The 26,730-nt window shown below is 44.1% G+C and overlaps 1 protein-coding gene across 13 annotated transcripts in view; it reads right to left on the reverse strand.

The window, feature by feature from the left end:
• The window catches only part of KAT6B (lysine acetyltransferase 6B), a 490,670-nt gene that overhangs the window by 326,011 nt on the left and 137,929 nt on the right, over positions 1-26,730 (reverse strand). The window lies entirely within an intron of this gene.

Here is a 26,730-nt window from a genome sequence, read left to right on the forward strand (position 1 = left end):
CGTGCCAGAGTAAATCAGGGCAGTAGAAGGACCCGAAGCAGCATGTGAAGACTGCTGCACACGCTGCTGGAATCACCAGCTTTGTAGTCAGGACCGCGGGAAGGGAAAGGTGGGTAGAGGAAACGCTAATGCTGCTGCACAGGGCACCCGTTAATGTAATGGGCTTGCTTTCGGGAGGGGGTAGGGAGACAAAAGGGGGCCACGGAGAGACATGGAACAACAGATAAATACAGGTAGGCATGGAACAACAGATAAATACAGGTAGGCAGGGTGCCAGGGAGAAAGACAGAGAGACATACAGAAAGAAAGACAGGGGGCCAGGGGGATAGATAGAATAAACACAGACAGACAGCAGAGAAAGAGAGAACGAAACCTCCCCTCCCCCCAGACAAACACTAGCCAAGGATAGAGAGAGAGAGAAAGAGAGAGAAAGAAAGAATGACAGACAGGGGGCCAGAGAGACAGAAAGAAAGACAGACAGACATCTATTCTAGCACCCGTTAATTTAACGGGCTTAAAAACTAGTATATACATATTAAAGAGCAAGGCAACAATAGAACCCAATAGTATCAGGGCTGTCTGCAATATTAGAGGTAAGTGTGGGCTGTTATTTAAGTACATTTAGATACCAGTTTTTATTGAGTGAAATATATGGAGATCATGCATAGAATAAGTTAAATTTGAAGAACTGCATATGATAGATTTATTGAGAGGTTTTTTAGGATCGATGATAGAAATCAAACAGATTTCTGAGATCCTTTTCCTCTCTTAAAATAAACCTATTATATAAGAATCAGTGAGTTACTGTTCTATGTTGTGAGAGTACTTCAGAAGTCCCAGCTCTCTAAAGTTTCTGCTGCCAGTTCTACCCTTCTGCAACAGAATTAGAGTGACACAGGGACAAATTTTTCCCTGTCCCCACGGGAGCTCATTTTCCCATCCTGGAGAGCTCTTTTCCTGTCCCTGTCCCATTCCTGCAAACTGTTTCTCATCTGCACAAGCTTCAAACATTTAAAAATCATAAGGGTTTGAGGCTTGTGTGGTTAAGGCAGAGTGTACAGGATTGGGGCAGGGACAGCAACAAAACTCATGGGGCTGGGGTAATTGAGTCCTGTGGGAACAGGGAAAAATTTGTCCCCCTTCTCATTCTCTAAACCAGAACTTCTCAACTTCTTCAAGCCAAATACCTCCTAAGTCTAACAAATATCAACCAAGTACCCCCGCCCAAGCTCCGTCCCAGACCCCACCCAGGCTCCATCCCAGACATGCCCAAACTCTGCCCTAGTCTCCATCCCCATAATAATAATACTAATTATAATACAATTTCTTCCAGCCATTTTTCATAATCATAACCCAAAAATTAAAAAACCCACAAAGCACACTATATGCAGAGAAAATGTTAATCATCTTTTATATTCAGGGGGGGAGGTCAAAGAGGTCAAGGCAGATGACTTTAAAATATGCAATGTCACCTTAGTAACAACTATAGAAAAACAGAAAAATATAGTGCAAAATATAAACAGCAGATATAAATTCTCAAAACGGACACATTTTGATCACTAAATTGAAAATAAAATCATTTTCCTATTTTTGTTATCTGGTGATTTCACGAATCTCTGGTTGTTCTTCATTCTGACTGTGCATCCAATATTTCTCTCTTTCTTTCTGCCTCCTGCAAGCTTCCTCTCCTCTAAACCTCATTCCCTTCCCCAACCAACATCTCTCTCTGTCCTTGCACGAGTCCAACATTTCTCCCTCTCTCATGTCCTGGATCATGTGCGAGCAAGAGCAAAGTGGAAATGTCCAATCAGATTGGTGCACAAAAAAGTGTCTTTCAACTCATCTGATAAATCCAATGGTCTTTATTAATCCAAATTAGCTCATACATCCAAAGCAACTCAACGACTCGACATGATCATGTTTCGGCCCCCCAGCCTGCATCAGGAGTCTTAGGAGTCTTTGGGTATCAAATAGTCTCAAATGGTCTAAAGCAAAACGAACAAACCGTTGCTCTGAATCTGTAACACCACAGAATAACACAGCTTTGCAGTGAAGGAAAAAGAGATTCTGGATCATGTGCAACATTTTTCACCACTACCCACCAGCCCCATGCCCATTTCTCCTTCTATCACCCCTCTCCAGCACCATGCCACATCTTTCCTTCCATACCTATGTCCAACATTCCTCCCCCTTGCATCCCCTTTAATTTGTCCCTCTGTTCCCTCTCCACCACCATATCCAACATTTCTCCCTCTCACCCCTTTCTTCCTCTTTGTTTACTCCTGGCAGAATTCGGTGCATCTCTCCATCACTTCATTCTGCTCTTGGATCCAACTTCTCCCTCCTTCTCCCATGCCCAACACCTCTCTCCCTTTCTTGTGCCATGTCAAATCTCTCTATGCCCCTCCATGCCCCATGTTTCCTTCCTCTCCTCCATTATTTGCAATTTCTTCGCCCTTCCCAATGCATGGCTCCCTTAACTCTCCCATTTTTCCTTCTTCTCACCCTCCCCTTTTATCACCAGATTTTCTTCCTCTTACTTCCCCTTCTGCTATCAGATATCCATCATTCCTCTCCTTCCCTGTACTCCAAGACTTACTTCTTCAGGTCGCGATATCAGCAGTAACTCTCACGTGCTACCTGCTACTAACCTGGAAGTCTCCCCTCTGCCGCAGAAAAACTTCTGAGTCAGCAGCAGGCAGCGTGATAATTTGCTTCCCTCCCCTAGCCCCCGATTCAATGCTGATTTGGCTAGCCTCCGATTCCAACCTAAAGTAGCAGCGATAAACAGGCTGCTCCTGGCCTGCCCACCAGGAAGTCCCTCTGCTGCATCATTAGTGATATCATCAGTGATGCAACAGAGGGAAGGCCACAGCAGACAGGCTAGAGCAGCCTGTTTACCGCTGCTACTTTAGGTTGGAGTCAGAGGTGAGCCAAATTAGCATCGAATCGGGGGCTAGGGGAGGGAAGCGAAATCATTTTATAATCATAGAATTCTTGACATTCTGAAAAAAAATTACCTCCTCCCCCTTCCCCCACAACCTTTTCATCAAGCTATGCTAGAGGTTTTTAGCGCCGGCTGGCAAGGTAAGTGCTCCAGCATTCAAAGGAATTATATGTGTGTTGGAGCATTTACCACACCGACTCACACTACAGCTTGATAAAAGTGGCCTTTAATGGGTCAGCTGGTCAAGATAAAAATGTGAATAGATGTCCCTAATGGGACAACTTAAAATGGGACTAGTATGGTCTCAAAAATTTGGTGGATGGTGCCAGCTAAATAGCTTCCTTAACTCCTAAAAGTTAACACTAACAGAAATCAAAATCTAGAATCATTTGTTCATGCATATAGAGCATTGTGCTCTGCTGATTCAGCAAAGAGTGACAGGACTGCTAGAATAAATAGCAGAGAGTTGATTTGGGATGCTGAGAGAGAGACAGAATAGCTGGCCATGTGTCTGGGTTTGTCTGGCTGCAAAAGGAGACCAGAGGAGTAACCTAGACTGTAAGCAAAAAGCACAGCTACTTACCGTAACAGTTGTTATCCAGGGTCAGCAGGCAGATATTCTCAACATGTGGGCGACTTCATCCACGGAGTCCCATAGCGGACAGCCTTGCAAGCAGACTTGCTTGAAGAACTTTCAAAGAGTTCACGAGTGCTGCATCGCGCATGCGCGAGTGCCTTCCCCCCAAACGTATGTCATGCGTCTCCTGTGAGGTACCTCAGTTCAGATAGCTAGCTAAAAAGCCAACCAGGGGAGGTGGGTGGGTTGTGAGAATATTTGTCTGCTGTCCCTGGATAACAACTGTTATGGTAAGTAACTGTGCTTTATCCCAGGACAAGCAGGCAGCATATTCTCAACATGTGGGTGACCTCCAAGCTAACCAGAATGGGATGGCGGGAGTGTTGGCAAATTAGGAGAATAAATGTTGTAAAACTGCTTGGCCACAATGACCATCCTGTCTGGAGAAAGTATCCAGTCAATAATGAGAGGTGAATGTATGAACCGAGGACCAAGTGGCAGCCTTGCAGATTTCCTCACTAGGAGTTGATCTGAGGAAAGCTACAGAAGCCACCATACCTCTAACTTTATGGCCCATGGCCTGCGAGCCTACCTTGCAGAGGGAGACCAGCCTGAGCATAGCAAAAAGAGATGCAAGCAGCCACCCAGTTGGAGATGGATCGCTTGGAAACAGGATGCCCCAACTTATTTGGAAAGAAAGAGATGAAAAGTTGAGGAGCAGTTCTGTGGGGTTGAGTGTTTTGCAAGTAGAAAGCCAAAGCATGTTTACAGACCAGAGTATGAAGAGCTGTTTCTCCAAGATGAGAAGGAGGCTTTGGAAAAAACACTGGAAGAACAATGGATTGACTGAGATGAAATTCTGAAACCACTTTAGGTAAGAATTTAGGATGAGTACAGAGGACCACCTTGTCTTGATGGAAAACTGTGAAAGGTGGATCTGCCACTAGAGCATGTAGCTCACTGACTCGTCTAGCAGAGGTGAGCGCAATGAGAAAAAACATCTTTCCAAGTGAGATATTTAAGATGAGCCGAATCTATGGGTTCAAAAGGAGGCTTCATCAATTGAGCAAGAACACTGAGATCTCAATCCACTGGAGGCGGCTTGAGAGGTGGTTTGACATTGAAAAGTCATAAGTTCATAAATCTGGAAATCACAGGATGAGCAGACAGGGGTTTCCCTTCGAAAGGCTGATGAAAAGCAGCAATTGCACTTAGGTGGACTCTAATAGATGTGGATTTGAGGCCAGATTGAGATAAGTGCAGCAGGTAATCCAAAACCGAAGACAAGGAGATAGATTGTGGCTCCTTGTGATGAATAGTATACCAAGCAGAGAATCTAGTCCATTTCTGGGTATAACACTGCCTAGTGGACGGCTTCCTGAAAGCCTCTAGAATGTCCTGTATAGGTTGAGAGAACTATATAGTGGCAGTTAGGTCAAGAGGTACCAAGCTGTTTGGTATAAAGACTGCAGGTTGAGATGAAGCAGAGACCCTTGACTCTGTGTAAGCAAAGAGGGAAATACTGGTAGAACTAGAGGCTCCCTGCTGCTGAGTTGAAGTAGAAGGGAGTACCATGGTTGTCTGGGCCACCAAGGAGCTATCAGAATCATGGTGGCATGCTCCTTCTTGAATTTGACATGAGTCTTGAGAATCAGAGGGAATGGAGTGAACACATAGAGAAAATGATTCGCCCATTCCAGAAGAAAAGCATCTGCCTCGAGGCAGTGAGGAGAGTATATCCTGGAACAGAACTGAGGCAGTTTGTTGTTGTGGGGAGACTCAAAGAGGTCTATCTGGGGAGTTCCCCATTGAGCAAAAATGTGATGTAGAGGCGAGGAATTGAGTGTCCATTTGTGAGGTTGTAGAAGATGACTCAATTTGTCCGCCAGACAGTTTTGCTGCCCTTGGATGTAGACAGCTCTCAGGAAGGTGTTGTGAAGGATTGCCCAATTCCAAAGCTTCAAAGCTTCTTGGCAAAGAGGGAGAATCCTGTTCCTCCCTGCTTGTTCACATAATACATAGCGACCTGATTGTCCATTCGAATGAGGACTACCATGTCATGGAGAAGATGTTGAAAAGCTTTGAGAGCATAGAAGATCGCTCTGAGTTCCAACAGATTGATATGACATCGACGATCTACGCTGGACCAGTGACCTTGAATACGGAGACCATCTAGGTGTGCCCCCCAAGCGTACGTCAAGGAATCTGTCGTGAAAATCTTCTGATGAGAGGGCGTGTGAAAAAGCAAACCTCTTGAAAGATTAGAAGAGAGCATCCACCAGTGGAGAGACTGTCTCAACGAAGGAGTTACTGTAATGTGTTGAGAGAGTGGGTTGCAAGCTTGCTGCCATTGAGATGCCAGGGTCCACTGAGGAAATCTGAGGTGAAGTCTGGCAAAAGGAGTCACGTGAACTGTAGAGGCCATGTGACTGAGAAGAACCATTATGTGTCTTGCCGAGATTGACGTGAGGGAAGACACTCATTGACAAAGGCGACTGAGAGCATCTTAATGTGGTTGAGGAAGGAATGCTCTGAGTTGAACAGTGTCCAGGATGGCTTCAATAAACTGTAGAGTTTGGGAGGGATGTAACTGGGACTTTGGAAAATTGATTTCGAACCCAAGACTTTGGAGAAATGCTATAGTCTGCTGGGTCGCTACAATAATCTCCTGTTGATATGAGGCTTTGATGAGCCAGTCATCCAGATATGGAAAGATTTGAAGACCTTGCGTCTGCAGAGCTGCAGCCACCACTACCAGGTATTTTGTGGAAACTCTGTGAGATGAGGCGAGGCCGAAAGGCAGGACTCGGTACTGAAGATGAAGATTTCCCACCCAAAATCTTAGGAATCAGCGAGAGGCTGGATGAATTGGAATACGAGCATAACCAATCTCCTTGATCCATCAGGGATACAGAATTAGAAGAAAGAGCATCCAAAACTTCTCTTTGCCAAGAAATTTGTTGAGAGCTCTGAGGTCCAGAATAGGTCGCAAATCCCCTGTCTTCTTTGAGACTAGAAAATAACTGGAATAAAACCCTGTGTCCCGTTGGGCCAAGGGACCTCCTCGACAACACGGAGTCAAAGAAGAGCCTGAGCCTCCTGAAGAAGAAGGGGAAGTTGCGACATGTTGGAAGGAAACTCTTTTGGAGTGAGATCTGGTGGAATTTGAAGAAATTAAAGCGAGTAACCCTCTCTGATGATGGTGAGAATCCAGAGGTCTGATGTAATCTGCTTCCACTGTTGGTAAAAGTGATGGAGGCGACCTCCTATGGGGAGGAGAGAAGACTGATGGATGAAGATGGACATTATGCTCAGATTTAGACTGTCAAAAAGACTGTGCAGGCTTAGCTACAACAGGAGTCTGGGGTTAAAGCCGGAGTAGATTTCTGTGGATAACGACGTGGAGGTGGCCTATAAGGCTTAGAAGCTGGAGGCTTAGCTTTAGGTCGAATCAAAGAGGCAAAGGACCGCTCATGCTCTGACAGATGCTTGGTGGCAGCCTCAATGGAGTCGTCAAACAGCTCATTACCTTGGCATGGTATGTTGGCTAGACGATCTTGCAAGTTAGGATCCATGTTCACAATGCATAGGTAAGCCAGACGTCGCATTGCCACAGAAAAAGCAGTGACTCAAGATGACATTTCAAATGCATAAGTCGCTTGAAGCATGAAGAGACGTATTTGTGATAGAGTATGGTGGAGTTGTCGAAACTCAGCAACCGGTGCTCAGGTAAAACAGAAGAAGTAGGGCATGGTCTTTAGGCAGTACTTCAGATAAGATGTGAACATGAAGTTGTAATTCAAAATCCTATTTGCCATCCAGCAGGGCACCTGATCACAGTTACACCCCTCCCCTGATCCAGCAGCAGTATCAAAAGCCCCTCTCCAGTAGGGCATCTGATCACAGTTACACCCCTCCCCTGATCCAGCAGGGGAGAACACTTTAAAAGAAGCGGTGCTAACGGCTCACTGAGACCAGCAGCAGTATCAAAAGCCCCTCTCCAGTAGGGCACCTGATCACAGTTACACCCCTCCCCTGATCCAGCAGGGGAGAACACTTTGAAAGAAGCGGTGCTAACGTCTCACCGAGACCAGCAGCAGTATCGGGAGCCCCTCTCCAGCAGGGCATCTGATCACAGTTACACCCCTCCCCTGATCCAGCAGGGGAGAACACTTTGAAAGAAGCGGTGCTAACGTCTCACCGAGACCAGCAGCAGTATCGGGAGCCCCTCTCCAGCAGGGCATCTGATCACAGTTACACCCCTCCCCTGATCCAGCAGGGGAGAACACTTTAAAAGAAGCGGTGCTAATGGCTCACCGAGACCAGCAGCAGTATCAAAAGCCCCTCTCCAGTAGGGCACCTGATCACAGTTACACCCCTCCCCCGATCCAGCAGGGGAGAACACTTTAAAAGAAGCAGTGCTAAAGGCTCACCGAGACCAGCAGCAGTATCGGGAGCCCCTCTCCAGCAGGGCACCTGGTCACAGTTCCACCGCATGTAGATCTTCATATTAATATTGAAGAGTGTCAGCTCAGGAGTGGCGTGTGAGCACCGCTCCGCCTCTCCCACGACCCAGCAGGGAAAAAAAAAAAAAGATTGCTTTCAAGCAGCGGGCTGACATCTTTTTGCCAGCCCGCTCAGGAGAGGAGTGCAATCACCGCTCCACCTCTCCCACGACCTAACAGGGAGAAAAGATTTAATCTCCTCTCCCTGCTGGTAACGGGGAGGAAGTCGAGCTGGCTCGACCGACCTGCATGCCGGTCCGATGTAGTCCCTCCGTGGCGGCGTGGGCTGGCTCCCGCCTTCATCTGCCCTCAGCACGCCGTTGTTGCAGCTTGAATTCAACGGAGCTGGTCCTATGCTGGTTCGGGAGAGGGCGAAGCAGTGCTCCCACACTCCTCTCCGCTAGTGGCTGGACATGAACACAAGGAGCCGAAAGCCAGAACTCTCCCATCCACCACTTAAAGAAACAGGACCCAATTCTTCAATTCTTAACCACCACCATAAAACCATTCAGGCATCAGGCAACGCCTCCCTCAGCTGCCAGATCGGTGCAACTGTCAAACTGGAAATCGGTAGGTGAGCTCAAAAGAAGCAAACACCAACGAAACTGGAAGTCCCAAATGAAAACAGCAGAGACAGAACAAAAAACCAACAAAAAAGAAATTTAAAAGAAAAATCAACAAAGGCAAAATAAAACAAAAACAAAAGCAGGACAAGGGAGACAGCACAGAAGATGACCTAACTGGCCGCCATCTTGTTGGAATATTCATTTCTATCTCTATCTCTACCTCTGTCTTTATAATTTTTATCTTTACTTTTCATAAATTGTTGCTTCAGATACTTTAGTTAGATTGTGAGCCTTTGGGACAGTTAGGGAATTTCCAAGTATCTATCTTATTTATTTTTATTTATTGTATCTTTTAATGCATCATTTTTGTAAACCGCTTAGAAACTTCATGGTTATTAGCAGTATATAAGAATTAAATTAAATTATGGAATTTTGATACCGACGACGTCCAAATTTATCCATCCATCCGTCCTTCTCTACCTGGAGGGACTGCAGCATAAACTTTGGTGGGATTAGATTTTTTTCAGAGATGATTCTACCACCAAGGACTGGTGAGACAATTGCGGCTTCTCAAACCCTTTACAAGGAACTGTACAGTAACAAGATTCCATTTTTGAGGGAATAGCTGGAATTGAATAAGGAGTCTCGAGATTCCTCAAAAAGGTTTGCTTTAAAACAGGATTCATAGGAAGTCTCATGGTGTCCTTTGGCAGATGTGACAATTCCATCTCAGCCAAATATTCAGGAGTATACTTAGATTCAGATTGAAGATCAACTTGAAGAGCCTTACTCATGTCAAAGATGAATCTTGAAAAAGATGTGGATTTCGAAGATGAAGAGCCCTCAGGAGGAGAAGTGGAGCGAGACTGAGGCATTGCTGAATAAGGAGAAGCCTCCCTAGAGTATTGGGAAGAGACGTCTGTATCCAACATAAGTCATAGAAGAAGCTCCGCTGTGAAATATAGGTGGAGTCAGAGAGTGCTTACGTTTGAGATGCCTCAATAGAGAGGTCCCAGGGGTATGAGGAACTGAATGTCTTGACTCGTGCCTTGTAGAAACAGGCAAACGAGGATCCCTTGTAGGAGGCCTCGACAGAGGCGTCCGGGACCTGGACGAGCCTCAAGATGGAGAAGTACGAGGTGGTGAAAGCTTCGGAGTTCTCGAGACCTATGCCTGGTTTTTCAAGGGGTCTCGATGGGCCTTCAAAGCCAGGTGCCTCGATGACGAGGAATGCTACGAGAGGGGTCTCGATCAAGGCTTGTCCTCCACCTCTCGAGCAGGTTGAGTAGCCGGAGACCTGGACCTGGAAAGACGAGGCGAGGAGTCACTGAAGGACAAAGGCCGAGACCTAACAGGTTTTGCTCGTTGTAACTCAACAGTATGCTCAGACTGGCTCGCAGAAAGCAGTGTCGAGGCAGGGGCAAGCTTGGCGAAAACAGAGGTGAGTTTCCTGGTCAATATGGCTTGCAGCATGTCCTCGAAGACAGGCACGAGATCAATGACTCTAGTATAGCAGGTGCAGCAGTGCGCTCCACAGAGGGCGACCCCGAGGATGAGTATTCCCTATTTTTGGAGACACGCTTCGGAGGAGGTCTCGTAGAGGCTGGCACGAATGCACTCATTGCCTAGACTCAGCTGGAGGCTTCTTAGCTAGTAAACCTGTGGAGGGAAGAGCAGACTTGCCTGAGGAGGAGATCTTAAGAAGCACAGCAGACGAGGCCTTCACGGATGAGGGCGACTTGCTCAAGGTATAGGACTTGGCTCACGAGGCCGCCACGGAGGTGGAGGCCTTTTCGGCAGACAGCTACATGGAAACAAAGAGCTGCTGGATTTGGACACGACGTCTCCGGAGAGCTCTTTTTTTGAAGGGTAACACAGCGTGGGCAGGACTCAAGACAATGTTCAGGTCCTAAGCACTTAATACACCAATGGTGTGGGTCGGTGAGAGAAATCGCCTGGTTACACTGGCTACACCTTTTGAAACCCGTAAGAGCGTCTAACCTGCCCCACCAAGAAAGCTTCAGGAGAGACCAGGAACTTACAGCAGACTTAATTATCTCTAGAATGTATTCTTCATTGAGTAGAGTGGTCTCTTCCAAAGATGATGAGAAAATTACCCCTAGATATTTTAAGCGTGAAGCAGAGTATTTAAGACCGAGTTTGGATATGAGATCACTACATGGGATGCCGGACAATGGCATAACTTCGGTTTTAGTTGCATTTAGTTTATATCCAGAATATGCGGGATAGATGACAAGGTAGTATAAATCATCACATCATCCGCATACGCTGATAATTTAATTTCTAAGTCTTCCAGGCATAAGCCCACAATATTCGGTGAAGATCTTATGGCTATTAAGAGGAGTTCCAAAGCAATATTGAATAACAATGGCGATAGGGGGCAACCCTGCCTGGTGCATCATGATGGATAGAAAGCCTCTGAGAAGACATCATTGATTCGAATTTTGGTAGAGGGGTTGGAGTATAGAACATAGATCATTCTGATAAACTGCTTGGTGAATCCAAACCAAGACAATACCCGAAAAAGATAGTTCCATTCAACCCAGTCGAATGCCTTCTCAGCATCCAAAGCCATGGCCACCATGGGATCCTTACTCTGTTGGGCTTGAAGGAGGATGTGTGCAAAAAGTCTGTATTGTCACTGAAGAGTCTATTTTTCATAAAACCACTTTGATCTTCATGAATGATATCAGGCAGCACTGAATTTACTCTGTTAGCCAATAGTTTGGCATAGATCTTGGCATCGACGTTTATTAATGATAGAGGTCTGTAATTCTGCACATGTAATGGATCCTTACCTGGTTTAGGCAGAACAATAGTAAGGGCTTCAGTGAATGTGCCGGTGGCTTCACCCACTTCCACTAGTTTACCATAGTATTGAGTCAAAAAGGGAAGGATGTCATCACTAAACGCCATATAAAATTCCACAGATAGGCCATCTGGGCCCGGTGTTTTATTTTTCGCCATAGATGAGTCACCGTGAACACTTCATGCAATGTTTCCATCTTCTCAGCTACAATACAAGGACGTGGTAAGTGAGTCAAAAAGGATTCAATCAGGATCGGATCCGGCTTGTCAGAAGAATAGAGGTTCACATAAAAGTCGTGAAATTGTTTACATATATCTTTAGTATTCATCAACGTAACACCATCCTTTACCTTGATAGTTGGAATATCTGTTTTCTCAGAGCGGAGTTTCAGATACGTCGCGAGTTGGTGGCCACATTTATTCATGCTCGTGTAATAACTCACAGATTTTTTAAAGATCTCCTTAGATGCCTCAGTGCTCCACAACAGGTTTAATTCCAATCGCAATTTCCGAAGAGTAGAAAGTCTTGTTGGATTATTTAAGTTCAAGGTGAGATTTTTCCGCTTCTTGGATTTCATTTTCCAAACGTAGAATGTTAGCATGAACTGATTTATGTTTCGCAGCAGTATAAGAAATGATGCATCCCAAGTAATCTGCCAGGATGTATCCGAAGTATTATTAGTTGCAAAATAATTCACAATCTGACGCTTGATGTTGGTAATAAATTCATCATCTGATAATAAAGCAGAATTGAATCTCCAATTTCCGGATGGACGATGTTGGTTAAAATCAGACACAGTGATTAATATGGAAGCGTGATCTGATATCAAAATAGGGTTAATTTGAGAAGCATCTATTCTTTGAGATAAGGAGTAGCTGACCAAAAAATAATCAATACGTGAATAGGACATATGAGGCAGAGAGTAAAAAGTATAAGAGGTGTCATTTGGATGTAGTATTCACCAAATGTCTAATAACTTCAGTTGGCTCAACATATCTTGTATACTTTGCCAGGATTTAGTTGGTCTGTAGTTTGACTTGGATTTTCTGTCTAGATCTTTATCCAGAATTTGATTGAAGTCACCCCCTATTATACATGGGATGTCACCAGAGGATGCAACCAAGTCGGAGAGCTCATGAAAAAAAGAAGGATCATCGACGTTTGGAGCATAGATGTTGATGACATTAAGTGAATAGGAACCACTGGACAATGTGACCTGGATCCATCTACCATTGACATCTGTGGAATGTGATAATATCTTGATATCAGATCTGCGTCTAATTAAAACAATAACACCATTTTTCTTACCCACTGCTGGTGAGTACAGCGGCGGGTATGCCCATTTAGGAGAGATTTTTTTAGACTCTAATTCAGTGAGATGGGTTTCTTGGTAGAACACAATGTCTGGATGATATTGCTTTGTATAATGAAGAATTTTGCAACGTTTAATCGGGTTGTTAAAACCTTTCACATTCAGCGAAAAACAGGTTAGGGGCATATTGGCATTTCATAGTGATGTATGTACATACAATTATAGCAATCTAAAACAATAATCCACAGTGTTGAACTCTGAACACTGAAATTTTGACCGTGGATCAATGTGAAATGTGATGTACTCTGGTGCTGAGTAAAACAGCTGGGTAGAATGCACCAGTAGAACAGAGTGTCATATTTATGTGCAGAAGTAGGGCAGTGAGCATAGTAAAACAGATTGAACTTCAGCAGAAGTGATAACAAAACATGCCTGTAGTGTGATGAATGCAGATATAAGCAAACACGGCTGGGTAACAATAGCGCAGTCATAAAAAGGTTAAGTAACAGAACAGACAATATATGGAATGGTATTTGTAATTGGTAGGCTGGGAATAATAGCTGGCAACTATAGGTGAGATGCACAGAGATATTATCCAACAACTTAGACATGTGAGCAATGAATAAATAAAACTATATGAAGAGAAAACAAAAGTTAGTACAAATGTACTATAACCAATTATGATACAGGCAGAAACATTTTACTGAGCACTTATCCAGCATTAAAGGGCAATGCGAAGGTATAGAGAGCAGAACACAGTAGATACTCAGATCATAAATTTGTAAGAAAGATCTAGAGATGTCACAGGCTTGGAGTGAAATGGTTAGATAAATAAGTATATCTGCACCAAACAGCAGCAGAAAGGCATAGATACTAGAAAATGCATTCAAAATGGACATACTACACAAAACAACATGAAGACAGTACACACATAGAGAAAATAAAAACAGGAGCAACAAGACCAAGCACTTGAAAACATATGTTATCTGAGAGGGATAAGAAAGACCTGAATGCGTCAAGGCACAAATCACTTTAACAAGGAGAAAAACGTGACTGAAAGAGAAACTAAACAAACTCGCCACGGGTAGGCAAGCAACAAATAGCAGTCAGTTTAGGACGGAAGGCTAATAGTTGTTTTCTTTTCTTAGCTGTCTCCTTGGAGCGATCAAGTACCAAAATCAGTTTAATTCCTTCGAATAGAACAGGAGAGTGTGTTTTAGCCTTCTGTAATATAAGTTGTACATGCGCCTGTCTCAGCAGTGTAATCACTATCGGGCGTGGGAATTTGCTAGGGCGCGCCATGTGTTGTGGGACCCGAAATGCAGTGTCGATTTCAATTTTCATTTCAGGCGGTATCTTAAGTAATTCAGGCAGTAAGGCGGCCAAAAACTCTGTAAGCTCACAAGCCTCCCAACCCTCTGGTAAACCAAGCAAACGGAAGCTGTTCTTTTTTGCTCTGTTCTTCTCTGCTTCCAAAGCAAGCTCGAGCTGGGCAATGCGGGAGGACTGTTTAAAGAGAAGTTTGATGGAGTCCTCAGAAGATTGTACTTTGGCTTCCAGAGTTTCAGTGCGAGACTTAACGGTAGCAAATTCTTCACGCAAGGAGGTAAGATCTGATTTAATGTTTGTAATATCCTGCTTAGTATCCAGCTCTTCAAGAATAGAGGCCCCAGAGGCATCATCAGGTTTTTCATCTCCCGATTTTAGAGGAGACAGTGGCTCAGCATTTTTGCGCTTACCCGACTTAGTAGTGGACATATTTAGTCAGCAGGTAGATGATAAATCACACAAAATCCGTGTGAAAATGTGATGTTATTCTCGGATTATTAATAGCACAAGCTGGAGCTCTGTTACCCTGCCACCATCCCAGTTTGTGTTCACCAGTGCCCCCCCGCTTAAGCCTGTGAAAAAGAGAGGCGCTCATGAAGCAAGGGATACAGGAAACCTATGCATTCATAGCCCAGTATCAACCATAATGTTACTGTAGACTATTTATATTGTAATATAACACAGTTTTGTGGATAGGCAAAGGAAAGGTGGGTACTGGAGAATTTAAGAGAAATTCTTAAATGGTTCTTCTACCGTAGATGTAAAATATAAATATATGTATATATATATTTTACATATACATATATTTTACATCTACGGTAGAAGAACCATTTAAGAATTTCTCTTAAATTCTCTTCAGTACCCACCTTTCCTTTGCCTATCCACAAAACTGTTATATTACAATATAAATAGTCTACAGTAACGTTATGGTTGATATTGGCCTATGAATGCATAGGTTTCCTGTATCCCTTACTTCATGAGCGCCTCTCTTTTTCACAGGCTTTTAGTTATTACAGAATTTGCATTAACCCAGCATATTCAGCCCCATTGCAGGCATTTAACTTTAAAGAAAAACTGACCATCATTGCTGAATATTACCTCTTCCCAACCAGTGTTTAGCTTTCCCACCTCCAATCCTGGCTGCTGTAATCCAGTTCCTATTGAAATAAGTATGCTGTGCCAGGGTGCAGGAGTCAGTTGTCCTGCTTCACCATACCATACCCTCAGACAAAATAGCATGTTCAGGCTATGCTGATCAAGTCAGATTTTTTTTAAATATAGTGTGAAACTCTTCTCTATGAAGTAGATCAATCAGATTTGTATCTAATCCACAGGGCAAAGCATTCATGCATGAATGAATGAATAGTAAATCTTAGCGAGAGTAAGCACAGACAGTAATCTACAGTCTCAAGAGCCAATGGTTTTCAACTAAACTTATAATGCTGGAGAAAAGCACAGTTATTTACCTGTAACAAGTGTTATCCAGAGACAGTAGGCAGACATTCTTACATGTGTGTGACATCATCCATATAGCCTGGTATGGACAGTCCACAAGTGCAGTGTCACTTTTAAAAACTTGAAGACCACTGTACTATGCATGCACCGTGAGTGCCCTCCCGCTTGCCATCCGATCGCAGGACCATCAATTCATTATAAAAGCTAAGAAGCCAATTAGGGGAGGTGGGAGGGATGAAAAATATCTGCCTGTTGTCCCTGGATAACACCTATTACAGGTAAGTAACTGCTTTATCCCAGGACAAGCAAGCAGCATATTGTTATTTGAGATTTCCTAGCTGAACCCAAATGGATTGGAGGGAAGTTGGCTTTTAAATGCAGTGTTCTCCCTAGGGCCTTTTAGCCGGGTGGTCCGTCTGGGTAATTTAGATGACTGCCCAGCTAAATTCTGCTGCTGCCACCGCTGCTCAACATTAAAGAAAAAAAAAAAAAAAAAACGGCTTGGAGATTTCAGCCTTAGCCCGTAGCAAACTTATGCTCTGGGGCTCTAACGTGTGCGTGCCGGCTTCCCTTCTCTTCCCTCCGAAACCAGAAGTTATGTCTGGGGGGGGGGAGAAGAGAAGGGAAGCCGGCACACACATGTTAGAGCCCCGAAGCATGTCGCTATGGGCTAAGGCGGGAGACAGGTCAGTGAAGCTTACAATTTGCTCTTCTTGCTGCCGGGTCCTGCCTACTTTCTGTTTCCGCGAAGGCAGGACCTAGCAGCATTTCCCCAATAGGTCGATCGCAATCTTGGGCCGATCAGCCTTCCTCTCCCCGACGGCAGAATTGACGTTGGGGACAGGAATGCTGGTCGGCTCGAAGCGGGGAGAGCTTGGGGCAGCGGCGGCATTGGGGCCTGTTATCCGATGGCAGCAGCTTGGGGGCCTGTTCCACAATGGCAGCGGCAGTGGCTTGGGGGAGGGCTGGAGACTTCTGACCCAATTTTTTTTTTCCTCCTACTCTTTCAGGATACCGTGTGACCTGTAACAAAATCATATACTTCTGATATACTTATACTGTTCTGAGCCCCATTTTCTTTAGATGCACTTAAAAATGGGGAATTTGGAAACTTGCTTGAAAGTGACCCAGTTCTAGTGCAGGAGACTGAAACCAGATTTCTCAAAGTACTCTGCCATAGTTTTTTTTTGTTGTTGTTGTTGTTTTTTTTAAGTACTCAAACCTCAGGCAGTTTTCCTTTCTGTCAGTGGCTAATACAAAGTAGTCATTAAAACTGGAATACTGTTCTAAATGCTAAGAAGGTCATTGGTATAAAAATGGGCTTCTTAACGTTTTGTGTACACTAAGCTTTAGTAAAAGAGCCCCAAAATAATTTTTTTTTTTTTAAATTCTTTATTCATTTTTGAAATCCAATACATAGTGCAACAGAGAGAGACATAAGGGGGCAATTAGTGTGCCATAAAAAACATTTGCTCCGTTTAGTGTGCCGGAGTTAAAAAAGTTTGAGAGACGCTGCTCTATACCATTTGAAAGAGGGCAAATATCTAATTATTCACTTCTAGAATTGGATACTTCTTAAATTTAATAAAAATTATGGAACAAGTGTCAAACCTTAAGAAAGGCAGTCATATTGAGCATTGGAAGATAACTAATAATAATTAACTAATACAAATAGTACACATTTATGGCTCCTTTTACTAAGCTGCGATGGCGGTTTTACCGCGCACTTAGCTCGCGCAGAATTGCCGCACATGCTAGACGCTAACGCCAGCATTGAGCTGGCGTTAGTTCTAGCCGTGTAGCGCGGTAATTCTGCACGCGCTAAAAACGCTATTGCAGCTTAGTAAAAAGAGCCCTTCATTTTCCCCACCACCAAATTTCCCGCCCCACCCGGCTACTTTTTCATGCCACCCAGCTGGAAAAAATTTCTAGGGAGAACACTGAAATGGAAAATAAATTTCTCAGAACTGTTTGGACGAACCAACTATCTTGTCTGGAATGATTCTCCAAACAGTAATGAGACATGAAAGTAAGGATTAAGGACCAAGTGGCTGCCTTGCAGATGTTTTCAATGGAAGTGTAACGTAGGTGAGCTACTGAAGTCGCCATTACTTGTAATTTACGTGCAGTGACATGGCTCTCAAGCATCAGCCCAGCCCAAGCATAGCAAAAAGATATACCGGTACAATCAGTCAGCCAGCCATGTTAAGAACAAAAGAATAGCCTTACTGGGTCTGACCAATGTCCCTCTAGCCTAGTATCCCGTCTTCACAAGTACCTGGCAAAAACTCAAATAGTAGCAGCATTCCATGCCACTGATCCAGGGCAAGCAGTGGCTTCTCCCAGGTCTGTCTCAAAGCAGACCATGGACTTTTCCTCCAAGAACTTGTCCAAACCTCATTTAAAACCAGATAAATTAGCCTTTCTTACAACATCCTCAGGCAACACATTCCATAGCTTAACTATTCTCTGACTGAAAAAATATTTCCTCCTATTGGTTTTAAAAGTATTACTCTAACTTCATAAAGTGTCCCCTAGTCTTTGTAAATCTTTGATGCAGTAAAAAAAAAAAAAAAAAATTGATCTATTTGTACCCATTCTACATCACTCAGGATTTTTTAGATGTCAATCACATCTCCCCTCAGACGTCTCTTTACCAAGTGGAAGAACCCTAGCCTCTTTAGTCTTTCCGCATATGAGAGAAGTTCCATCCTCTATCATCTTGGTCGCTCTTCTCTGTACCTTTCCTAGTGCCGCTAAATCTTTTTTGAGATAAGGAGACCAGAACTGAATGCAGAACTCAAGGTGAGGTCGCACCATTGAGTGATACAAAGGCATTATAAATATTCTTAGTCTTGTTTACCATCCCTTTTCTAATGATTCCTAGCATCTTGTTTGCTTTCTTGGCCGTCGCCACACATTGGGCAGGTTTCAGCATATTGTCCACGATGACACCCATATGGTTCTCTTTGTAACAGAGGCTCCAAGTCTGTTTGGATCAAATGACAAGAAAAGTTGAGTAGAAATCCTGTGTGGCTTAGTCTGATCTAAGTATTATGTGAGGGCTCATTTACAGTCCAATGGGTGGAGTGCAGCTTTGAGAATGTAGTCTTGGAAAGAAAACAGGTAAGACAAGTAGAACTATGCTTTGGTTCAGAAGAAAGTCCGAGACAACTTTAGGGAAGAACTTCGGAGGAGTGCAGAGAACTACCCCTGTTGTGATAGAACGTCATAAAAGGTGGATCCAACATTAGTGCTTAAAGTTCACAGACTGCATGCAGATGTGATAAATATAAGGGTCATTCCGTCAAGTGGACCAGGAGCCCACGCTCAACCCCCTTGAAATCCAACCAAATTTTACAGGGGTGTTTTCTAGGGTCTCAAATGAAACTCTGCAAAATTTTTGGGATCTATCTCAATTTGGTCAGGAGCTAGGGGTGGTTGAACAAAAGCAATCGATCTACTCCTATGCCTCGTGTGACCTAAAACGCCAACTTTGCTTAAGCACTGCGGCAGAAGGAAACTACCTAAGAGTCTGAAATTTTGCAGTTTGGTACAGCACCTTGGGGCAAGTTTCTGTGCCAAGTTTGAAATCTTTTGCGAACGTGCTTCCATTTCTATAGGTCAGCAAAGTAGGCAAAAGTCAAACGAAAAGTTTTGGCAAAGTTTGGCTCCATACTGCTGCTGAATATAGGGAAGGGGGATCATAAAACAGTAACCATCTGAACTTAACTGTGAAACTTCATGTACCTTGTTCAGTTGCATACAACATGGTTTGTGTTAAACATACCTCTTTTCAATATTAAACATTCGTGCACATATACAACTAATGCTTGTCTTTGAAGCTTTAATTCTCACCAAAGAAAGGTTGGGTTCAAGATGAAACAGAACAGCTTCTGTAGCAAAAGGCATGCTCTTTCAAATGATATATTAAAAAAAAAAAAAAAACCCCAACAACAACCTACATAAATGCATAAAGCCCTAGGGGGTACATCAAAATTGACATCGGGGGAAGCTTATGGGCCAGCGGCATGCAAACTGCTGCACGTACCTGGCCTTTGACGGAGTTGTGGTGGCGGAGGATAATTAAATGGAGCTGGTGGGTGACGGGGGCAGCGGCGGAGTGGGGGGAGAGGAGGAATTGGCAGCGGGTCGGCTTGGGGGCAGGCAAGCTTTGGCGCAGGTCTGCTTTGGGGGACGGAGGGAGGGAGGGACAAAGGTTGGAAGGCAGTGAAGGGGAGGGGGCATGAACTTGGAACATAGGAAGGAGGAAGGGTAGGAATAGAAAGGGACAATTGTTGGGCCTGAGTGTGTGAGTGAGCGGGAAAGAGATGGTGCACATGGGGAAAGGAAGAGAAAATTGGGCATAGAGAGGAGTGAGGTAGAGATGTATGGGGAATAGAAGGACGAGAGGGAGAAATGTTGGGAGAGATGTGGCATGTTGCTGGGGATGAGAGGAAGAAAAGTTGGACTCCTGGAGGGACAGAGAGAGATGTTGGTTGGGGGAACAAAACTAGGTCTGGAGGAGAGGCAGCATGAAAGCGAGAGAGAAAGCAAGAGAGAGAAAGAGAAAAAAAAAGAAAAAGAGAAAGAGGGGGAAAGAAACAGAAAGAAAGGAAGAAAGATAGAGAAAGAAAGAAAGGAAGAAAGATAGAGAAAGAAAGAAAGAGAGATCAAGAGAAAGAGAGAGAGCAAGAGAAAGAGAGAGCAAGAGAAAGTGCCTCTCCTAAATTGATAAGATTCCCTCACCCTCCCCACACTAAAATGCCTCACATTCACCATGGGCCACAATAGTGAAGTTACTTTCATCCTGCTTTACAGGGCACCCTACTCCCCTTCTAATACCCTCGAGGTCCTCCTTGACTTCATCACCAACCTGTTCATCTCCTACAAGCGCATAACCATCTTAGGAGACTTCAATTTCCCAGACTATCCCAATACCCTCTGGAATGGAGCTCTGACTTCCTGTCAACCTTAACCGATTTAGGATTCCACCAAGCAATTGCCTCTGCAACCTATACTGCCAGCAACACCCTGGATTTCACTCATAGGGACCAGACCACCATGCCTCCTGAGCTTACCTACACCACCACACCAGTCCCATGATCAGACCATCTCTTCATCCAACTCTGCCTGCCACCCATGGCTGCCACCCCCAAACCACAGGGTTCCAATCTAACTAAACAAACTCGGAATCCAAACACAGTCGATCCTCTAGCCATGTCCACTGGAATCCGGGACCTCAGTAAAACGTGCAACCAAAATCTCCACTCCATTGACCTGACCGCTTCCACCTGGCACACAGGGAATCAGGCCCTCTACGACAACCTGGTACAAACAAAAATTACACACTTAGTTAATAACAAAAACCCTGCTCCCTGGTTCAACGATGACCAATGATCCCAAAAAAGAGCTCTGAGACAAGCAGAGAGGAAATGGGTCAAACACCAAAAAGAGAACTATAAATCACACTGGAGAAAATTATCAAACACCTACAAAGTTGCCATTCTGGAAGCAAAGAAAGCTCACTACACACACCTCTTACAGAAAGTTCCAAACCGATCCAGATACCTGTTTACCTTGACTAACCACCTCTTCTCCGCTGTTCACAGATGCAATCATAATGCCCCCACTAACCTAGACAGTGAAACTCTAACTTCTTCCAAACAAAAATTGATAACATCTGAAGCAATCTCGACTCCACTCCCAGCATGATCCCCCCCCCAGGCTCATCCCTCTAACATGCCCAAGACCCCACCTTGTAGAACCCTTTCCCAACTTCACCCGGTCACACATGCTGAGCTCCTAGAAATTCTACAAGAGCTCCAAACCTCCAATTCCATCCTTGACCCATGCCCATCCAACCTCCTTTTGTCTTACAAAGATGCCTTTGCAGAATCAATCCTCCCCATCAACGCCTCACTGTCAACTGGGAAAATTCCCCTCAACTGGAAATTGGCCATTATCAAACTCACCCTCAAGAAACCCTCCCTCATCCCAAATGATCCGAGCAACTACCGCCCTGTTTCCAACCTCCCCTTCAACTCCAAACTACTGGAGAAGATAGTGCTCCACCAACTGCAACCTTTCATTGATCAACAAGAAGCTCTATCTCCACGCCAGTCAGGTTTCCGACCAGGCCATAGTACAGAATCTGTCCTCCTTGACATCATTGACGATAGCTGGTCAATGCTGAATAAAGGAAATGATGCCTTACTGATCCTGCTTGACCTTAGTGCTGCCTTAGACACTATAGATCATCAACTTCTACTAGACCAACTCGCTGACATAGGAATCAAGAACTCAGCACTGCAATGGTTCACCTCCTTCCTGGATCAAAGAACACAATCTGTGCTACCAGGGACAGCCCAACTAAATCAAACCCCAAATCATTAAATACGGATTTCCCCAAGGTGCCTTGCTATCTCCTCTCCTCTTCAATCTGTATATCAGGCCAGTCATTGACATTGCACACAAATACAACATTAAGATTCACTCCTATGCTGATGACCTTCAACTATTGCTCCCCCTAGGTGATGATCGGCCAACCCAACTCACTAGCCTCCTACACTGCATCTCTGATATGAAAAAACAGATGAAAGCCAATAAACTCCAGTTGAATGCCTCAAAGACTTAACTACTCTGGATCAGGAAAAAGAACACTATTTTCATCAATCCGACACTATCCTGGGAATCCACCCCCTTAACAGCAAAAGACCAGGTACGAAGTTTTGGAATTATACTGGATGGCTACCTGTCCCTCTCCACTCATGTCTCACAGGTAGTTTCCACATCTTTTTACTACCTACGCCAACTGCGAAGGATCAAACCCTACCTCCCAGAAACAGACTTAGCCCAACTGCTATATGCCTACGTACTCTCTTAGACTAGACTACTGCAACTCCCTATTCAATGGCATCGCTGCAAGAGATCTAAAACGCCTCCAAAAAGTCCAGAACTCAGCAATTCGACTCCTATACAACCTCAGCTACCATAATCCCATTATTCCAGCGCTCTATGCAGCTCACTGGTTACCAATCAAAAAGCGATGCATCTTCAAAGCCCTGATCATGACACACAAGAGATTCTAACAAAAAACCCAGCCTACATAGCATCCAAGCTACACCTATACACCCCTAACCGGGGGCCCCCTCCACTTCAAAGCAGAACAAAGACTCAGCATTCCCGCAGGGAGATCCCTCCGAATGAGTACGGCATACAAAAGATCCTACAGCTATTTCCTACCTCAGCTATGGAACCGACTACCCACATAGATCAGGTCACTAGACTCACTAATGACCTTCCGCAGAGCAGTAAAGACCTTCCTCTTCCACCAATCGGGCCATTAAAAACTGCCTCCTCAATATACTTCTCCTAGTACTCTTCGCTATGACCAGTCTGGTCTCTAGAATAAGCTTTGTTATTGTCTAATGTAACCTATTTGTTGTCATGACTAGTCTGTTTTCAAACGATTGTGAATGTCTACTTGTAACCCGTTCTGAGCTTCTAGGAGAACGAGATAGAAATCAAAATAAATAAGTAAGTAAAGAGAGAGAGAGAGCAAAAGAAAGAAAGAAAAAGAATGTACAACCAGAGACTCATAAAATCACCAGACAACAAGGTAGGAAAAATGATTTTATTTTCAATGTAGTGATCAAAATGTATCCATTTTGAGAATTTATATCTGCTGTCTATATTTTGCATTATACAGTCATACCTCGAATTATGAGTAACGCGGTTTGTGAGTCTTTTGCAAGACGAGCAAACTTTAACTCGCAAAACGAGCATTGACTCGATCAGCGAGCAAGTCCACCCAGAGAACCGGCTTCACTCCCCCGTAGCCCACCCCAAACCCTTACCTCTAGCAGACACCAGCACTGGATGAGAGTAGCAGGAGGTTGGCGGCAGAGAGCAGTACACACCCAGAATAGGAAGTACTCCTTCACATGGGCCTTGCAGGATCGGGTCGTAAATGTTTAAGGGCCATAGGATGGAGCTGGGGGATCTGGGAAAGTAAAGGGCACCTCCACGATATTAACCTCAGTTGGCAGCAGGGCTGCTTTCCAAGTTCTTCAGCTGCAGCATGCCGTCCGCGATTCCGAGCTTCCCTCCCAACTCACTTCTGGCCTCTCTCCCATTGGCCTGCATCACGGACGTGGCTCAGTGCGTTGGGCTGGCTTCTCCAAAAACTTGTTAGCTGGAAGTTGGAGAGAAGCACAGGAGCTTCCCCTGTCCAATACGACTTCTCCCCCTTCCAAATTGGAATGCTTCTCCTGACGTCGCCTCAGTATTTTTGCACACCAGGTTTGAATGTTGGCAGTGTGGTGATGGTAGCCTAATGATGATGTTCCCTGAGAGCGCTTAAATATGGAGGGGAGAAACCATCCGCCTACTGCACGAGCTGTTGGGGGTAAGTGTGGCTGACATTCTTTCTAGAGTTGTGGGTTAAGCTTGGCATCAGAGCCAGGAAGGTGGGTTGGCAGCAAGGGGGCTGGTTTGTGCTTAGGAGAGAAAGAGGTGGGCTGGAGGTAGAAGAAGGCTTTCTTGAGCAATAGTGCACAGATGGAGGATGGAAAGCTGTTCGGGGGCCAGCAGCTGATGCTGTGTTCTCCGGTAGGGGTGGGGGGTACTGCAGTAGATACTGAAAGTTTGCAGGGGAGGGTGAGCTTTTATTTGCAACATAGGCCTGTTTTGGGGACGTGGAACGAATCGTCCAAGTTTCCATTACTTGCTATGGGGAAAGTTGCTTTGATATACGAGCACTTTGGATTACGAGCATGCTTCTGGAACAAATTATGTTTGTATACCAAGGTACCACTGTATTTGTCTATTTTTCTATAGTTGTTACTGAGATGACATTGCATATTTTAAAGTAATCTGCCTTGACATCTTTGAAAACCCCCTAAATATAATTAACATTTTCTTTGCATACAGTGTCCTTTTATGTTTTTAAAAAATTTTGTGGTTACCATTATGTATTAATAAGATTATATTGTGTATATGAAAAATGGATGGAAGAAATTGTATTACAATTAGTATTATTATTATGGGGGTGGAGCTGGGGGGTGGAGGTTGGGCGGGTCTGGGGTGGAGTTTGGTCTGGGGTACTCAGTTGGTATTTGTTAGGCTTAGGAGGGTACTTGGCTTGAAAAGGTTGAGAAACACTGATCTAGAATGTCTCACCTATTGCACTGGAATAGTCATTATGCTTTTATAAAATGTATTTAAGACAGCAGATGTTTTTATCTTGCTTACTGAAAGCAATACTAACCCTATTTTCCTAAAATAAGAGAAAAAGCTAAGAAGTGATATCAAAGAGAATGACTTAATTATTTAACAAAAACTGATGGTTCTCCTGCCTACTGTGTTTAGATCTTCAGGGAGATGCTAACATTTTAAGTTTTACACTTCACACTGCCCTGGACTCCTTTCTGGGTCTATCAAGGAACATGTGCTACTTGACAGGTCTAGCATGAGGCTTAAATGCCAGCAGGGAAAGAACCCAGTGTTCTATTTTCATCAAAACCTGATGAAATCCCCAGTGAATAGATTGTTATTAAAAACAAACGAAACAGACTGGTTCCTTCAAAGGATGCTACTGAAACAGATCTGCTTTCATAGTACTGGATTCTCTAAAGTGCAAGCAAAATGCCAAGTAAATATTTTTTCGCCAAATGCAAACAGTTCACCCACTACACAACTGGGAAGTGATTCTACACAATTTCTACAGCTTTCAGTAGTTTTTGAGTCCTTAACTTGAGCATTGCAATCTGTCACCCCTTAGATTTCTTTTTGAAAATGTTGCAGTATGGGTGAATCTCTTCATAAAGAATCTTCATAAAGAATAAGAACATAAGAAGTTGCCTCCACTGGGTCAGATCAGAGGTCCATCGCACCCAGCGGTCCGCTCCCGTGGCGGCCCATCAGGTTTATGACCTGTTAAGTGGTTCCTGACCATTTCTATAACCTACCTCTGCTTCTATCTGTATCCCTCAATCCCCTTATCCTTTAGGAACCTATCTAAACCTTCCTTGAACCCCTGTACTGTGCTCTGGCCTATCACAACCTCTGGAAGTGCGTTTCATGTGTCCACCTTCCTAGCATTTGTTCTAAACCTGTCCCCTTTCAATTTCTCTGAGTGACCCCCTAGTACTTGTGGTTCCCCACAGTCTGAAGAATCTGTCCCTGTCTATTTTCTCTATGCCCTTCAGGATTTTGAAGGTTTCTATCATGTCTCCTCTAAGTTTCCTCTTCTCTAGGGAGAACAGCCCCAGCATTTTCAACCTGTCAGCGTATGAAAAGTTTTCCATACCTTTTATCAGTTTAGTCGCTCTTCTCTGGACCCCCTCAAGTACTGCCACGTCCTTGAGGGGGTCCAGAGAAGAGCGACTAAACTGATAAAAGGTATGGAAAACTTTTCATACGCTGACAGGCTGAAAATGCTGAGGCTGTTCTCCCTAGAGAAGAGGAGACTTAGAGGAGACATGATAGAAACCTTCAAAATCCTGAAGGGCATAGAGAAAGTAGACAGGGACAGATTCTTCAGACTGTGGGGAACCACAAGTACTAGGGGTCATTCGGAGAAATTGAAAGGGGACAGGTTTAAAACAAATGCTAGGAAGTTCTTTTTTACCCAGAGGGTGGTGGACACATGGAACGTACTTCCAGAGGTTGTGATAGGCCAGAGCACTGTCTTTATGAATCTCTTCATAAAGACAGTTAATACATCCCAAATAAATTCAACCTGTACCTGTTTAGCAGAAGCTGGAAAGGGGTGTTCAACCACAAAATTCTCATGTCATGCCATTTCTCATATCCATGTCGTTTCGAGAAATGGCTGTGGGTTGTTTTCTTTGGGGGGGGGGGGAATTCATGTTCTCCCTTTCTGAAAGAACAGGCACTCTGTACCACAATGTGTACTATTGACAGTGCATAAACACAGACTGTTTTTCCTGCTCATTTCCATTTGAAAATGACATGCTCTAGTTAGTCCAATAAAAAAAAAGGAATCACCTTAATTCTTTTTCTGTTTTATTTCTACATATTATCTTTAAGTGTGGACTAACACAGTGCCATTTCTACATATTATCTTTAAGTGTGGACTAACACAGTGCCACACAATTTCTCTCAATGAAATGGGAAATGTTGTTGACATGTCCTACTGTGCGTTGTGTCTCATACCTAGAAGCTTATAGAAGTACCTCCATGT

This window comes from Geotrypetes seraphini, chromosome 4, assembly GCF_902459505.1.
Source record: "Geotrypetes seraphini chromosome 4, aGeoSer1.1, whole genome shotgun sequence".
Taxonomy (NCBI): domain Eukaryota; kingdom Metazoa; phylum Chordata; class Amphibia; order Gymnophiona; family Dermophiidae; genus Geotrypetes; species Geotrypetes seraphini.